The 18,032-nt window shown below is 45.7% G+C and overlaps 1 pseudogene; it reads left to right on the top strand.

Annotated features, from left to right (window-relative positions):
- LOC120844783 overlaps positions 1-17,772 on the top strand; it is a 29,054-nt pseudogene extending 11,282 nt beyond the window's left edge.
- The last annotated feature ends 260 nt before the right edge of the window (positions 17,773-18,032 follow it).

Below are 18,032 nucleotides of genomic sequence, written 5' to 3'. Positions count from 1 at the left end.
AAAATCTCCAAATTTACAAGAACTACTAAGACAACGTCTAAAAAAAAAAAGCAATGGCAAAACCAGCAATCGAATTCGCCTGCTCTCCAGTAGCACGACATCTATGGCAGGCAGACCTGCAGAATGAGCAAGCAGTTTAAGAAACAGAGTATGTCCTATGTATAATTTTTTTTTATGCTGCAAAGCAAGCGCTGGAAGGAGGTTTCACGACATTAACGAAATTTCTTGCAATCAGTTGAGAACAAATTAGAGCAGTGAACTTGTCCTTGCTTCTGGCATAACGTTTTAGTGTTGCCCATGGAAACTCACATAAATTTGAAAATAAAAACAAAAAAGACTAACCTTCATAAAAAAATCTAACTTTGGCAAAGAAAAGTTACCTTGGAAAAAATATGTACAATACAGTTGTACAGCGTGCATTTGTGTGCTTAACCAATTTTGAAGCAAATCGGCGACAATGAAAAGGAGACGTTTGAGTACAATTAAGGGAAAGACAGAAAGGATGCATACCTACAACAAAAACATTTAGAACGACCACGGGCAGGAAACTCTGGTGAGGCTCTCGGAGTGACTCCCTCATATGGGCCTGCGCAGACCACAGAACAAGATCGGTCAGAGCTTGCAGCCATAAGGTGCTTCATACCATGAAGTTACAGAAGCGGGTGCAATTGGAAGCAAAGTGCATTTCATTTCTCTGAAAAACGAAGAGTTTAATAGGTAGCTTGCATTCATAAGGTGATACAGTCATGAATGCACAGACTTTTCAATGCAGCGCTATATCACCAACTTGTTAACCATGCCGGGCAACACTAAAAACTGAGAGCATTATTTTAAACTATCTCAGCTTAAAGTTAACCACGACAGAAGCTTCAAGCCATCCTTGCAAATTCAGTGCACAAAGCAAGCCATGTGACCTTCTAGTTGGACGCCATGGTACGTCGAGCTTATAATCATGCGTCATGCTGTTTTTGCTGCAAAGGCTTGTAGTTTCAAAAGTGGTCCAGCTTAAAGAGACTAAAAGTATAGACGTTTATGAGTGGGGCCCTAATTTAGTCTGCAGCTACATTGCGAAATAGGACGTTCCAACCGGGATGTTTGCTGCCTGTAACCACACGACCAGCTTGTGCCCAGCGATTGTTCCAGCTGAATACATGTCCTCGACAGTGCCATTATTTGACAAGCATTTCTATGACTGTTAAACATGACTGACTTACGGAGAGACTCCACCTCAACGACTAATGACTTGGGATACCTAACTGAATACTGATATATCAACTAAATGCAAAACAATTACCTGGCAAGCATTAAATTTTTCAAGAGGCTGGGTCGACTCCGCATTAAGTTGAAGGAGTCGATGCGTAATAGGACAATACAAACAAAAATATGCCTTAGAATTCCTTTTGCACCCCCAAAATGATGTGTTTTTGAAGGTAAGGTACACAATGTTCTTGATTTAGAAAGTGCCTCAGCTGTACAAATGCATATGCAATAAGGGCACTTGCCAAGCCTATTCTACTCAGCTCTGTGCAGGTTAAGCTAAGTAGAGTATAGAAGTACATGCTCACTGACACCATCAGAAAGGCAGGGAGAAGTCTCCGTTGTTCGACCTCCAGCCCGTCTGCTACCTTCGATGACGTTTCAGCGCCTGATGAGCCTGGAGCGAGCACATCTGTCTAAAGCGGGGTGAAAAGCACAAGCATGTGCTGGAGGATGCCCAGCCATTCTCTTTTTGTCATCGGCTATACTACATATTTTTAGTAAGACATATTTTTAAGTGAGGAAAAGTACTGCAAATATGCAGTCCACCTTAAAGATAACCACAGTTGCCATTCACCATTTTCCAAATAAGTGCTCCCACGTACCGGAACATCTACACATGTGGTGCGTGAGTAGGTTCAGAACTGAGAGGCTAGAAAACGAAGCGCTCGCAAGGCTTGTCTGGCCCTTCCAACCATGCGGGTACATTCGTTGCAAGTTCCCGATTTGTAGGCAAAATGATTTAGAATGAGCAAATCTTGTCTACGCCCGAGGTAGAACATTGAATTGCAATTCCCCCATATTGTGCGAACCATCCTTCAAACTGCGGTACCACCTGCAAATAAACTATGTTGTGCTGCGGCACGCGTCCATGCTGCCTGCTTCAGAGGAAAACCACTGCTCGTGTTGAAGACGACATCCCACAGTGGACAGGCAACAATTTTTAACGAACAAAAACAAAATTGATATCATTCAATAGACACAGATAGGCTCACAAAGTGTCAGCACCATGATTGTTGTTGTTGGTTTTACTCTTGCATACAAACAAAGGTGACTTCCTCTCTCCTCCGATGGACAGTAAAACCCCCTTATCTTGGTGGCCCCTATTTCTTCTCAAATCGGTCACAGAGGACATAATCGCAGTCACTGAATTCCGCAAAATTAAAGGCCGCGAAAATTAAAGGTTCGCCAACATTAAGGGGTTTACTGTTCTTCTGAGTGTCACATGATGTTAACATTTCAAGGAGGCTGAAGGTATTGGTTTAAGAAAAAATTGACCTATGAAAAAAATGCCCTTCTCCAGGTTAGGCACGCGAGGTTCTTTTGCACTACCTATAAGGTGGCAAGTTTATTTCGGCAGAGCTTTTGGTAAAACGGAGTCACAAAAGTAGCTATACTTGGCGTCAACTATTTTGTGCTGCATTATAAAGCCAGAGTAGATTCCACAGTGCGTGCTTCAGCAGAGCACTGTTTGTTGCGAGGGCATATGTGGTTTAGTGTTGCATCCCATTTGCATAATCTAGAGAAACTAGCGCTGACAGAGTTGGAGCACTCCAAATATTAACAGCCGACTGTAGAAGCATTGAGAGATGCACACATGCGAACTGTGCATTTCTTAAAGGTGGGTTCGAGCAAAGGTAAAAACAATATCTATACTTACGGCGGCCATACTTCCCTCTCCCAAGCACGACCACTTTTCCCTCGGTAGCACCATCCAGTAAGAAGCACCAGCAACACGCCCATGAGACGCCGCCGCCTCCTGGATTGAATGACGACCCGCCTGAGGTCTTGGAAGGAGATCCGGAACACTGCTTTAGGCCAGATGTTGTATCTGGTGGGGCAGAGACTAAAAGCAAAAATTAACAAATTTATCTGAAGCGCTACATTCCTATAGGACAGCAGTATTTTTTAGGCCAGTGATTCGCTTTAATTAAACACAAATGGTTGGTTTATATGATGAACCATCAGCCCCCATTTTTCTTAAGTGTAACGCAGTGTCTAACGTTACGTCCGACGGAACCCGAAATAAAAATTAAAGTTACGCCCAACGTAACTGTCAAGCATTCGAGTTACGTCCGACGTAACCCAAAATAAAAATTAAAGTTACCGTATTTACTCGAAAATAGGTCGAACTCTATTTGTTGGACCCACCGAGAATAAAAAAAAAAAAATTCAAATATAGGTCGACTTTTTTTTTATTTTTAAGAACAGGGGAAATTTTGGGCAAAAGAAAGAAACCTTTATTTACATCACTTCACAGCTTGGTAGACATCCTCGCAAATCCGCCACAATACTTCACTGACACCGTTGTAAAATGACGACAAGAAACGAAAGAAGGTGCGAAGCGACGAAAGACAAACTACAAAGACGCAAACAAAGCCGCCGTGTCGCCATGAGCAACACGCGAGCCGAGCCGCCTCAAGCAACTAACAAAAGTAACATCTTTTTTTTTTTTTCTTTTTTTGTGCGCGTTTGCGAGGATGGAGGACAAAGTGCATGGCGCATCGCGTTCCTCTCCTTCCCCATTGCCCAGCAAGGGGAACGCTAGAGGTGCGATGTCGAAATCCAATGCCCCAAGAGGTGCGCGCGATAGCGGCATCGGCCACCGCTGTTGTTTTCGGTTGTTTAACAAAAGCTTTTGGAAACAAGAAGCGGCGCAGCTCTACGGCAACGCCGGCTCGGTGACTCGATAGCTTCATGCCTCCGGTACGGTCGCAAAATTTGGTCGCGAATGTAGGTCGAAATTCTTTAGTCACGATTTCCGAAAAAAAAATAAAAGAAAAGAAAAAAAAAAAAGGTCGACATATATTTGAATAAACACGGTAGTCAGCTGCGCGACGAGACACACATTATGAAAGCGATTGGTGCGAGCGATCAAGGTGATGAGCGACGTTTTCTAGAAGCCCAGGAACCGAGCGGCGCAAGCAGCGAGAGTGAGAAATCTTCGTCGCTCGGCGCCGGCACTCGTAGCTTCTCGTCGTCGCTCGTCTCGTTGATCGCTATATTGCTTACATGCTGTTCAGAAAGGTGCTCTAAGTGGTTACCATTGCATTGGGACCAGCCTCGCATCCAACCGTAACCAGTCTTGACTTTTTTTTAAGCCGCCCAGGTAGAAGTTAACATCGTACATACATCGTTTTCAAGCATGGCTCCTCGTTCATTGCTCGATTTACTTTTTCGTAAATGACAAACCGCAATGAAGCACAATTATTCTAGTTCAAAATTGTCACGAACACTTGGCACGCATGCTTACACTGTAGCGCACCTAACGTAATTTAAAAGTAGAACGAAAACGGGACGAGATTCGCTTACCGCTTCACGGAAACAGAGTCCTTCGGATCCTAGGCCTAACGGCCGAAATCGGAAGTCGCCTGCGGTCCGGCGATCGGACGAGTTGAGCCGGCCGCGCTGTGCTGACCCCGGCTGACCACGCCTGGTTGAACCATGAGAGGCGTCGTCGAGTTGAGAGCCAGAGACGCAGTAGAAACGGACCGTAAAACATCTGTCCCGTAAAACGCAGAAGGAGCCAGAGCCAAAACCGCTACGTCTGGCTGCGTCGCCATCTCCGCGACGACCGGAAGTGTGTAAACCGGGACTGGCCGGGAAGTTAGAAAAGGCGCGGCAGCGGAAGCCACTGGGCGGAAGCTTTACGTTTCGGTTTCGCTTTTCTCCGACATCGGCCACGGTCGCGGGCTGGTATGTTTGCGGCTGGTTGCGACGACGCGAGGGGCCACGAAAAGACGCCGAGTTGGCCGAGTACGAGTCACGGCCCACGATACGAGCAACGGGCCATTTGCCCCTGTCGACCGGCGATGCGGTATCCGCGGCTTAGTGTCACGATCGGTTTGTTGCCGTGCACGTTGACTCAAAGCTCGAAGTTATGCAGTTCCGTCAGTTCCGTTCCGGCACCAGCCGCACCACGTTTTCCGGTGCATCGCACGTGGAGGCCTTTCGACGCATTCAGTGAACGTAAAGATCGCGCCCGCTGTCTTCGGTGCTGTGGAAGAAGCTGGGAGACGGAAGAAGCATCAAAACCAAGGCGTTTAGGACTCCAGTCCGGGCCGCCGGTCCACTCTGAACGAGAGGCGACGTGTGTGTGCACGCTTTGAGGAAGCCTCCACGTTTCGCCGCGCCAGACCTCGCCGATCGCGACCAGACCCCGAGTCCGAGAGGCTCTTGCGCAGCCAGGAACGGCAGCGAGGTAGGAGCTGCTCGTTCTGCGCAACCATGCAGTGCTCTACAGTGATCTGAGCTCTCGGTGTCATGCGTGCTTGCACCGAAGCCTTTGTGACCCCTTCGGACGCGCAAGTCGTACTTCGCAAAGGTTTGGACGGGGCCGCCCTCACCGAGCAGCTCCGCTAAATTCCGCTTACTTATGATCGCAATAAAAGCTTGCGTTTGTTCTCGGGCAAAAAATTGCGGGACCGCTCTCCGCGCCGCCGACGAGGTTGGCCGCCACCATGTTCTCGGCTGTTCACACGCTCCCGCAGCGAGCGCCTTCCGATAATCCTCCCCGTTCCAAAATGCGATGCGATCTTCGTTTACATGGGCTGAATGAATGCGCACTCGCCATCTCGATCCACCTCTGTCTAGCGACTTTAATGCGATGCGCTTTGCGCATTATGCCGTTTACATGACCGCATATTGAATGCGGCAACTGGATTCAATGCGACTAAGTCGCATTCATGTAAACGCGGCTTATGTTATTTTTCGACATGTATGATGTATGTAACGATACCGGTGGTAAACGATGGACGTTTTTGTTGGAAGATGGCGGTCGTCTTTCTGCATGTATGGTTTAGTTATACCGGTGGTCTTGTGGTATAGGCGTTTCGTTGGAAAGATGGCGGTCGCCTACGTCATCGGGCGCAAAATCATACCAGCCATACCGAGTCATATCGGCGAGCAAACCGGCTGCCAGTATAGACAGACCCGGAACCATAGCGGTGCCGGTATCTCCAGTTATGGAGAACGCAAAACCAAACTAGCTGCATGTATAATAACAATAAATTATGGTGGTGTCATACAAGGACTGTACAAGCAGCAGGTTTGTTTCTTGTACGTTTTTCCAATAGGGATAGGGCTCCTGCAAGCCACCTGACAAAGGAACTGCCTTTTTCTCTGCCTGTAGCTTGTGTCGCTGAAATGACCGAGTATAATGCTGAGAACTTGAAACAAATTCGAAATGCTCACCAAGGACATTCGCCTGTTCTTCTAGGCTGGCAGGGCATACTCCGTTTTGGTTCAGGAGTGGGGCAGAAAATACCCGGTAAGAGCCTTCAATTTTATGCACACGGTCCCAAACTTCCTTCGAGGACGCACTGCTATTAATTGAGGAAGCATACCCTCTAAAGCTTTGCCGCTTGGATTGCCGTCGGATATACCTTGCTTGCGCTCTTTTTTTCTTAAAGCCGATCAGGTTAGTTGCTGTGGGATAACGCCTGAGAATACCCCATGCACGATTCTGTTCTTTCTTTGCCTGGCGGCAGTCTTCGTTCCACCACGGCTTTGGCCTTTTTGGAAGATGTGAGGACATCATGGGAATGGCAAGCACAGCGGCCTGCAAGATGTGCTGAGTAATGTGCTCGGTGACGTCGTCGATGGAAAGATCATCAAGGGATGAACATGCTATAAGTGAGGCTTCTGTAAAGATTGACCAGTCAGCCTTTTCAAGCTTCCAACGAGGGGTACGTGTTAAAAGACCAGCAGGAGGATGGTTAAACTCTAAAATGAGTGGAAAGTGGTTACTCCCATATGGATTTTGGATGACCTCCCATAAAAGCAGGGGGTACAATGGAGGATGACAAAACGAAAGATCGATGGAAGTAAAACTACAAGTTGCTGAACTAAAATAAGTGGCTTCTTTTGTGTTGAGCAGACACAATCCTGTCGAAAGAAGAAACCGTTTAATGAGTGCCCCTCGAGAATCTCTTCTAGAACTTCCCCACAAAGGATTGTGTGCATTGAAATCACCTAAAATGATGTAAGGCACCGGAAGTTGCCTAATTCGATTATCTAGCTCCTCGTACTGCAGCTGATACCCCGGGGAGATATACACTGAGCAGACAGTAATCACGCGGTCAAGCAGCAAACGGCCAGCCACAGCCTCGAGAGAGGTTTGCAAAGCCACTTCAGTGGACGGGACCATGCGTTGGACAACCACTGCAACACCACCGGAAGCTACAGATGCGTTTAACCTATCTTTTCTGAACACTTTGAAGTGTCTAAGAACATTTGAGTGACTTTCTTTAAGGTGTGTCTCCTGCAAACAAAAGGCAGCAGGGTGGTGCTCATTTATTAAAAAGGTGATGTCGTCATAATTGGAAAAAAGCCCACGACAGTTCCATTGTAAAAAAAACAGACATTATTAATATTAGGCAGTTAGCTTTTTACCAGAAAGTCACAAGCTTTGTGTAATGGTAGCTAGAGTAAAACTAAGCCAGTGACAGGAGGTAAATTTAGTAAAAGTGGAAATGGACATGAATGATGATTTAATGAGTCTGCAAGAAGGCAGCGCCGACCGAACCTTTGGGGAAAAACAATTAAAAATAAAGCCCCAGGCGAGGGAGTCGCCAGTGGTCTTCTGGTTGGTCTATATGGAACTGCCCCCTCCGACCTCCAAGGGCGTCGAGACTTTGGGCCGAGGCCACTGGCGAGGGAGTCGCCGTTACTCCTCTGTCTCGGCTGGTCCCTAGGAGTAGGTGGAGCAATGGGAATGAGCAAGATAACTTGGTGATGTAAGGTTAGTGTAGTGACTCAAGATGCAGGATGATATTCCTGTTGAGAGAGCATACCAGCCTTGCAAAGTATAATTGTCACTTCGGTGGTACAATTGGTTTTTTGCTCTTCTGCTTGCCCTTGGGGACCTGCCACTCCATGTCGTCTGGTTCAGACGCAGGAGTGGATGGGTCAGCACCCTCCTCCATTGGTTCTGCCTCCTGGGCGGAGGCTGTTCTAGCCGGTTTAGGGAGGCTCTGGGCACGAGGTTGAAAACCCCGGTTTTACCTCCACCAACCGGAGGAGCAGAGGTACTGGGCGGGCAGTCGCCCAAGCCCACCTGCTCCTGCCCCTTGGGTGTTGGAGCAGTGGCACAAGAATCGTGCCGCTCCTTGGATGAGGACGCTCCCTCCGAAGAATTCGGTCGGGAGCGTGGTCCCCTCTCCTTGGAAGGAGACCGCGAAGCACTGACAGGTGCGGACACAGCCGACCCATCTTGGGTAAGAGAAACAGCCTGTGAGCCCTCTACTTGAGAGAGGACAGGCTGCTGCCCCGTGGAAGAGGAACAACTCTCGCTGGAGGAGGATGTAGGCCTACCAGCCGAGAGTGAACGCCCAGGAAGCTGAAGCTTCAGCTGGTGTGTTGGGGACTGCAGTGGCTTCCTAGCATCCGGGAAGGATGTCTGAGTTGCCACCGCAACCTTCAGTGGTGCAGGTCCCCGCTGCACCACCTGTGCAAAGCCACCCTTGCGCAAAAACGCGAAGCGGCGACGCGCCTCTGGGTATGAGAGGTTTTCTTTCACTTTAAGGGTGAGAATTTCCTTCTCATCTTTCCACGTCTTACACGATCTGGAGTACGCGGGTGGGGTTCTTTGCAATTTACACAGACTGCGTCGTTGGAGCAAGAGTCTGCTGCATGGTCAGTTTTGCCACACTTAGCACATGTGGCTTTGCCGCGGCAGTTCTGTGAGCCATGTCCAAATCTTTGGCAGTTGAAACACCTTCTGGGGTTTGGAACGTACGGACGAACTCTGCAGAAAAGGTATCCAGCTTTCACAGACTCGGGAAGTGTGGTGGCCTCAAAGGTAAGCACAATGTGCCTCGTCTTCAGCTCTTGGCCGTCACGACGCAAGGAGATGCGCCTTGCAGCTACAACCCCCTGGTCAGAGAGGCCCTCCACTACTTCGCTCTCAGACGCGTCCAGAAGTTCGTCCTCCGAGATGACTCCTTGGATGGTGTTCAATGTCTTGTGGGGTGTCACGGTAACCTTGTAGTCCGACACAGAGTTGAGTGCAAGGAGCACAGAACTCTGGTGGCTGGTCTCAATTTCAACAAGTAAATCGCCTGATGCCAGCTTTTTAGCCTTGAAATTCTTCCCAACCACACTCTCCAGGACTTTTGCAACAAGAAATGGTGACATTTTCGAGAGCGGTTTGTCACTTTCAGAGTGGAGTACTAAGAATTTCGGGAATCTAGGTGGAGTAGAATGTGTCTCGTGCGAAATAGAAGCTTCGGTGCGACCCCTGTTCGGGGGCCGATCAAGGAAGGATTTTTTGTGCAGACCCATAGAGATGGGGAAGAAAATTCAGTGCCCGGGTGCACCGCCCACCACGGAGCCCAACAAGGGGGTAGGTAATGTGCCATAACAAGAAAGGCTTGGCTGACACAATTACACTACCAGTGCTGCCCGGGCACTATACCCTAGTGTGGTTGCAGGGACAGGTCCTGTTTCCACTCAAGGTTGGCCCTTGCCGCCTAAGGAGATGAAAAAGGAAGGAAGAGAGTGGAGAAGAAAAGAGAAAGAGGTGGGAGAAAAAGTAAAAGAAGGAAGAAGAGGGTAGAAGAGGCGACTGACTGAATCATCCTGGTCGGGCCAAGCCAGGACACCCGTCTACGAGAAGCAGGGGCCGAAGCGGTGTATTGCCTCGCCCGGGGGGCCCCGAAGGGTCCAAACATACCCCGGGCTCAGCTCAACCACCAGGGTCCCCTTTTCCCCGGACACGGGTACGCCACGCACAGCCAGACGTGGGTGGGCGAACCCACATGGCTCGGGGTTCGTAGTGACGCCACTCACCAAGCACCTACTAAAGTAGGTGCCCCCTGCGTGCGGGTATGGTGGCCCACGTGGCTGGGGTCCGTGGTGACGCTACTCACCAAGCACCTAGCACACAAGGTGCAGGCGCCCCCTGCGGGGCTCGGGGTCCGTGGAGACGCCACTCTCCAAACACCTGCTTTCACAGGTGCCCCTGCGGGGTTATTTTTAAGAGAGGTCGTTGTTTACTAAAATGTACTGTGCTACACCAGGCGACGCACTCATGAAAGTAAGATATTGGGTGTCTGGAATTTGAAGAGAAAAGGAAAGAAAACGCACAAAGAGCATATTATTCTTCATAAATAAATAAATAAAATGCACGGAAAACCACCGGGTTTATGTTCGTGCTAACATATGGCGCCACATATGTTTGAAACTGCTTCGTGTGGCTGATGGCAAGGAACTTTTCTAATCGTTTTTATTCATAAACATTGATTTGTTGTTTGAGAAGTGACACATTGCAGCTTTTGCTAATAAATTTGAAAACGGATAAAATAAGAGAGCATTAGAAACATTCAACACGAATGTTGTTCCTGACAGCCTATCCAGTTCATTTTTTTTGGACGACTTTTTAATTCCAACTGCACTATATGGATTGCGGGTATGCCACACACGGTGTAGACCTGAATATTATATATATATATATATATATTTATTTATTTATTTATTTATTTATTTATGTCTTGTCGAAGTTGCAGCAAGGGTATTCACCCCAATCACCACTCATGCGCCTGACGCCATGGCAAAAAGGACCAACATTTATTGCAAACCAGTGCTGCACTTAACGTTCTTATGTCGGGCTAAAAGTGCAGGTGTGGCGAATGCTCGCTTTCTCGAATGGGTGAGAGTAGTGATGAGATTGAGGCTATAGGAATGATTATTGTTCACACGTGGAAAGCAGCGTAGCATCTTAACTTGTTAGCCTCGCACTGCGGCTTCCTACATATTTATACTCTGTTGCAGGTTACGAAAATAGCCCAAGCTCATTTAGCGAAGCCGTTTACTCTTTCTACGTTAGCATAGCAAACGCTGAAGAAACGTCGATACTCGAGGCTATTCCACTTGCCTCGTCTACAGCGTTCGTGATGCTGAACTGCAAAGAGTGTTTTTTTCGGGGTAGTATCCTGACTTTTTTTCTTAATTTAGGAGAGTGTACAGTTTTATTTTTATTGTTCGTTACTTGACTGGAAAGCTCTTTAGCGTTCCCATCAATTATTGTGTGTCCTACTTTATAGTCCTATTGAGTTTAATAATGTAAAACTTCAGACGTAGCCGGCTCCATCAGGTCAGTCCTGCGACAGCTCTTCATGCCGTATATTTCCGCACCTATGCCAGCGAAATCAGTCCTTGCTTTTGCCAGCACAAATATCGTGGTTGGGCCTCCTTCATAAACATCTTATATTGGTCTCTAGGCTCAATTTGGTTGAACGACGAAAGTGCCCTTGCCACGCGACTATCATATTTCCCCGTACGGTGGTGGACGTAACAATAAACGTGTCAAACATCGGTAAAAATTTTGCGCGAACAAGATGAAGTTTTTACAAAACCAAGAACACTTTGATTTTGTTTCGCTGGGGTTTTAAAAGTGTTTTTACGTCTCGATTTATTCTGCTGCGACAGTGGTTTATTCCGTCATGTAAAGGAGAGAGTGAGTGTAAGTTATGTATGTATTTATGAGAGGACGGCCGGCCTTGGCAGAGGAATAGAGGAATTTTGTGACAAGAGAGGTCAGATAAATGGGGCGTGTGTAGTGATTTTTTCAAAGTCAGAGTAAGTGATGTGTCCGCAAGCTTTTGATAAAATAAAGCAGTGAGTTCAGGATCAATCCTGTGCTGCAGAGAGCCCTCGGGGCAAATACCTTAGTCTGTGAGAGGCAACAATCGCAACACCATGTGTTTACGCGTGTTGCCCAAAGGCTTCTATAGATAACATGTTGTTTTTATTGATTATGCGTTATAAAGTGTACAACCACACTTTTTTACAGTTAAAATGCATTTTTGAAGCAGTAAGTTTTGTGGAAAAGTTCAAGAGGTTCGTTCCTCGGCTTATGTGTACTGCTGAATATACGACCGAATGGTACTGGATTGTATCCTGAAGTGCATTAGTGAAAAATGCAGCAACAGGTTTTCTCTTAGAGTATATATTTAATTTATATTAAAACTAGCCACGCAGATTTGGAAATAACTACAAGTTTTTAGTACGTGACTCAAAAACTCTCGAAGAGGCGCGCGCATGCGGTGTGTAAAATCTTGGTATCAATGTGTTCAAGTGTGAAGCTGTCTAAATAACTAAATTACGCGGCCTCCAAATTCGTCAAATATCCAGGAACAATTTGAAGAACAAAAGCGTCCCTTGCTGCTCAGATTCATTCTGGCACACATTTATCAAATACGATTTGAGTTTTTGTCTCCTCCATCGGAACTTGGCCAGCAGCAAGCGCAATGTTCGGGAAATCGTAAGACGAGGTGGCAGCTAGGCGCCAAGTGAATAGGGGCAATGAAAATTAAAGAAAATGGCTTTAGAACAATGAATATAGGTTTTGGGTTTTGGTTTTGGAAATATATTTTATTGTGCGCAACTTTAAGTAGGTGCTACCGCTGGTCGAGGAAGTATTGGAATGTATATTAGTAAAACATGAGCTGTGTTTTATTTCTTTTACATCCCCCTTCTTCTCCTTGTTTAGGCATGCTGGAAGGATATTAAACCAGCTCGCCTGAGCTCTCACTTTATTTTAAGATTTTTGAATTTAAGTATTAGCAAGAGAATACTCTGGAAGTTCCTCTTAAGTCATCCGCCAAGGATCCGCAGAGACAACTTCTAACGAGCTGCATTAGCCTGTTTCGTGTACGCACGTTGAGAGACAAAAGATGTAGATGCTGAAATCAATTATATTTTCAAAACAATCAGTAGCTTGCAGTCAAACAACTCTTCTAAATGAAGGTGAAGGACGCAGGGCTGAACTCCGGCATGAAAGACATTTTACAGGCTTACAAGGTGGGATTGAGCAGAGACGCCCTAGTGTTACTCGGCCATGAACTGCAAAATTTAGGTACCGAGAAGAATATTAAATGTCATGAAAAAAGCGCCAACTACGATTTTAAAAGATATAAACTCAACAGCCATATCTGCACTATTCGGTTTTCCCAGAATTGAGCTTTTACCAATATAAAAATATGCTCTTAATGATCCAATAAAATCGACAAGACACATAGCATTGAAAATTTCCTAACACAAAACTCAGCATAACTTTGCATTTTTTGATTATAAAACTGGATATCAATCTGAAATACATCTGGACTTCAGGTTTACAAAAAATGATTCTTGTTTCTGCAACCTGAATTTTATGTTTACGAAAAGAATTCTAGTCAAATTTCGAGTTGCATAAAAAAGGTAGGGAAAAAAACGTTTTTTTTCGGTAGGGAATAAATCTCAACAACAGGTTTGTGCTTAGTATATTTTAATTATTCAAGAGAAATTATACTCAATATACATAAATAGCTGCATTATTAGGTAATATCGAAAGCAAAAAAGGAAATTTGCTGGCAACAATAAGCTGTAGAATTAGCCGAACACATTTGAACAGGTTAAAATGTGCGGCAGAATTGTTCACATAGACTTAGTAATGTCGGTAGGCAAGGAACTCTTCGAATACAATTAAGACGAAGTATATTAATGCAATTTATTAAGAACTATACTGAAACAAAATACTTACATTTTTTATGTTAGACAAAAGGAAATAGCACAGCCGGGATATTGCGCATATTCGGTCCAGTTCCTGTGTAATTGGAAACCAAAAAAACAACTGTGACATTTGTTTCTCTAGAATCAGCTTATTCCGTGAACCAAGTTAAGGATGGAAGACTTGTAGATATATAAACAAAAACGAGACGCAGTATTGAAGTGGACTAATTTGTTTTCTGCCGCAAAAATTCTTTCAATATTATAAAGCCTAATTTGTAGATTTTGCTTTGATAAATTTGCATTTTTGATTTCGGAACAACTATTTATTTTTCGTAAACTGTTCTTTCAAGAAATAGTCATCCGCTGTGTTCGCATGCTCTGAGTACCATGCGATTTCCGCATGTTATTTCGCACATGTCTTCCACCCTTACGGGTAGAATTAAGCTGGCATATATGAACGGTCAGTTAAAGTGAAGCATACATCCATACGGCTCGTCGCTAGCGAATTCCAACCTTCAGAAAGCACAAAGAATCCCAGGAAGAGCCAACCTTGGTATTTTTTTCCGTCGTGTGGATATATTTTCCATAACTCGCGAAACGAGTGCCTGATTAAGGCTTTACTGAGCGTCCTTTGCTTTATACACGGTAACTTAGGCTCAAGTTTTGTACTTTGCCAATTATGCGGGGAGCCAGAAAATGTCGTAGAAAGGCAAACGAAACACAGCCTGGGAGTATCCAACGACTTGGATCGAAGCCGCATTATGAACTAATTATGCCCTTTGGAAAGAAATACCTGTGCCAAGTTACCCGTTTCTCTACCGCGCCACCTCATGTGCAGGAGCGCTCACCTTGCATTTTGGCGGCCTCCATGTTTGTGCTCGTGGGGTTTCAAAGCTACCCTAAGCTAAATACAAATTTGTGTAGCGCGTATACTTACACTCATCAAATACCCGTAGTAGCAGTTCTCGTTAACTATTTTACGAAGTCGACTAACCGGGAAACGTGATTCATACCGATTTCCTTGCACAATAGACTGCACCATAAAAGCTCGATTGTTTGTACTTCGGTAAATTAAAATATTTATTTTTTCACATAGCATTCAAGTTTAGTCACATAAATCAACTAAGTGAAACACCTCGCTTTAAAAGACAGTGAAGCGGTTGTCAGTTTGATTAAAAGCAAGTGACTATTTTTATTCCGACTTCAAAAATCACGAATATCCCAAATATTAGGTTATTTAGGCCTACACAAACGCCTTTAAAGTTGCGTTGAAACCCCACCCCTCACCGAAGAAAGAAGAGGGCGCAAATGGAGATGGACAATTATGACATCACAAAAGAACCCTCGCACCCGCTCCTCGGCTCACAATGCCCGCGTCGTGCATCGTCGATACTTGCTGCCACTGCTTGTAGCTGAGCTAGTTGGTGATTAATGCTTCCCTTCTTTGTTTATTGTTTAAGGCCTGTAATAGTGAAATGTATTTGTTATTTATCAGACATATGCGTTTATTTATCCTGTTTTTTCAACGTATTTATTTCAATTTTATCCATTTTTGCAGTATAACTTCGATTACTTCTTTTTTCTGTTCCATTTTTTTTTTTATGAAAGGCCAGTTGTGAGTATGGCACTGTACCGTTCAGGGGTATCGGCATGGCGAGTGGGCTAGAGCACATCAGCTAGGACAACATAGATGAAACACTCCACATGGTTCCAGCTGGTGTGTAACTGTATATCTGTGCAGGCGGTGGTTGGCTGCGTGTGTTAGCAAACGCAGCTTGCAGCAGGTTAAGTGAAAGGTCGCGCTCCAGAACCAAGGGTAGTGGTTTCGATCTCCATCACTGCCTCTTCGGTCTGGATCAGCACCGTAGAGGCGTGCCGTTGTGTATTTAGCCCATGCAGCGGTTGTGCTGCATGGGCTAAATATCTCATCTACAATGGCTAGCAATGAGTGCAAGTTCAAGGAGACTAGTCTCTCTTAGTAAATAAACGTACAACTATTTCTCTTTTCTGTTTACTTCAGGCCCTTGGCTGTCCTGTTGAGGTTTATGTAACCAGTATGCTGAATCAACTAGTTCTCCACAATATTTGAGCAACAAAGCTTATACCGCTGGGTAACGAATTTGAAATAGGTTCTTGATCGCAAAACAGGCCGATTTCGGCACTCTGATTTATACATTTGGAGACGTCACATTCTCCGGTAAACGGGGGAAGGGGGAAGAGGGGGTTGCGAGACGTAAATAAAGACACCTCAGTAGTTCACGTGCTAGATATTAGCCGGCGCCCAGACTTGCTTATGCTTATTGGATAAGCAGATCTGGGAGGTGGCTAAAGCCATGCGCGTAAATTCCCAAAATGTGCTTTCTTAACCCCCCCCCCCCCCCCCCAACCTCTCCTTCTTCACCCGCGAAAAAGATGTGATGTCCATCAAAACGCGCAACTCATATCGAGAACATTGGCCTGTAGGCTGAACCCACAAAGGTTTAGAGCGCAGCACTTAGGCGTCCGTTTCCGGCCTGAACGGCGTCGGTGTCGCCGTCGCCGTCGCCGTCGACGTAACCGCGCGGTGAATTATGGGAAATATCCCGTAATGCACGGCGCGGGACCCTAGTGAGTTCACTCGTGATGTCACGAGTGACGTCACCAGGGTCCCGCGCAGTGCATAATGGGACATTTCCCATGATGCAACGCGTGACGAAGAGGAGAAAGGAGGAAGGGAGGAGGACGAGGAGGGGAGGGGAGGAGGGAGATGAGGAGGGAGGAGGAGGGCGAAGAGGAAAAATGAAGAGGGGAGGAGGAGGGATGAAGAGGACGAGAGAAGAGCAGGGGAGGAAAGAGGAGGAGGAGAGGAGACGTGGAGTTTGAAGAAGAAGGGGAGGAGGTGAAGGAGGAGAAGGTGGGGAGGAGGATCAGGGGATGAGAAAGACGAGGAGGGGGAATAAGAGGGAGGAGGGGTACACCCTCCTCCCTCCTATTCCCCCTCCTTCCCTCAGTACCCTTCCCTCCTGCTCCTCAAGAGCTGCGGTCTAATTCGGCGTTTCAGGGTGTTGTAAACGTCTTTCATTTTTTAAACGCGCTTACTGAAAAAAAAAAAAGTGGAATATGCGTATACCATATCCGGTTACCTGAAAAATGTGCAAAGCTGGAGCGAAACACGGTTTCCCGTTTTCCTCAAAGGGTCTAGATAGTCTCTCCTAATATCACTTTTCCCTGCGAAAGGAGAGCCGAACTCTGCATACGGTCGACATTTTGGTTCATGCAACGGCCATTTTCTCTTTGACCTCTACATTCTTTGTGAGCCGATCTTAATTCGATCTTGACGGGTAGTTTTACGACATGTTTCTTTAATGACTTGATTTTGTTTTTCACACACCCACGGAAAAAGCGCACTTCGCACCCCTCCCAGATGCGGCGCCTGTGCTTGGCGGAAGTGAAAAATAATCTTCCTGCTTTAAATACGCATGAACAGCCATACCATCGTCAGGTATGTGTGGTGATAAGCATGATAGATAAATGATTTGCTTCCACTGCGACAAAGACGCGTATATTCTTAAGAAACTCTTTTAGTGCGACCACGCTCCGTAGAAATATGGGTACGGCATGTTCAGAACGACCCTTTAAAGCTTCCAAGATTTAAAGGATCCGAAATGGCGATCGCAATGGAAACAGAGACCGATCAGTCAATAAGCTTGCGAGGTTTCGTCGTCTGTATGTTAGTGTGTGGGTGTGTCCGGCTTGCAGACAGAGAAAGCAATGAAAAGCAATGACTCTACTTTCCCATTACTGTCACACCTATGCGCCTGATGTTTTAAATATTTTCTTTTTAGTTCGCTGATCTTAAGCACCCTGTTCTACCGATTTTCGGACCATGGAATCACAAGTAATTCAATAAAGATATATGTTGTATTTTTTTATTACCTGTAGTATGGAGGGTTTTATGTTCAGCCGGACCGTGACATCTTTGCAGGAGACAAACACTTCCGTTATAAACCGGGCTACCTTGGCTGTCTCCAATGGGTCTGTAAGTGAATAAATATTCAAGCTTATTTTTATATAATTAATGCAAACCATGAATAGGCTTTCCAGTAGGCGCTCATGTGGGCATTTGATCAGTCATACATATCACGTGATTTGATTGTAGCAGCGAATACTGTGAACTTACTAGCATATAAAAAAATCAAGAAGTCTATTAATTTGTTTTAATATGAGTATATAAACTTTTATTGTTCAAAGGATGAAAACTTTTTAAACAAAAATGTTTCTACATCTTTTGTTTTCTACCTTGCTCC

This window comes from Ixodes scapularis, unplaced genomic scaffold, assembly GCF_016920785.2.
Source record: "Ixodes scapularis isolate PalLabHiFi unplaced genomic scaffold, ASM1692078v2 ptg001568l_1__unscaffolded, whole genome shotgun sequence".
NCBI lineage: Eukaryota > Metazoa > Arthropoda > Arachnida > Ixodida > Ixodidae > Ixodes > Ixodes scapularis.
Note: the sequence above shows the minus strand (reverse complement) of the source record. Positions and strands in the feature narration are given on the sequence as shown.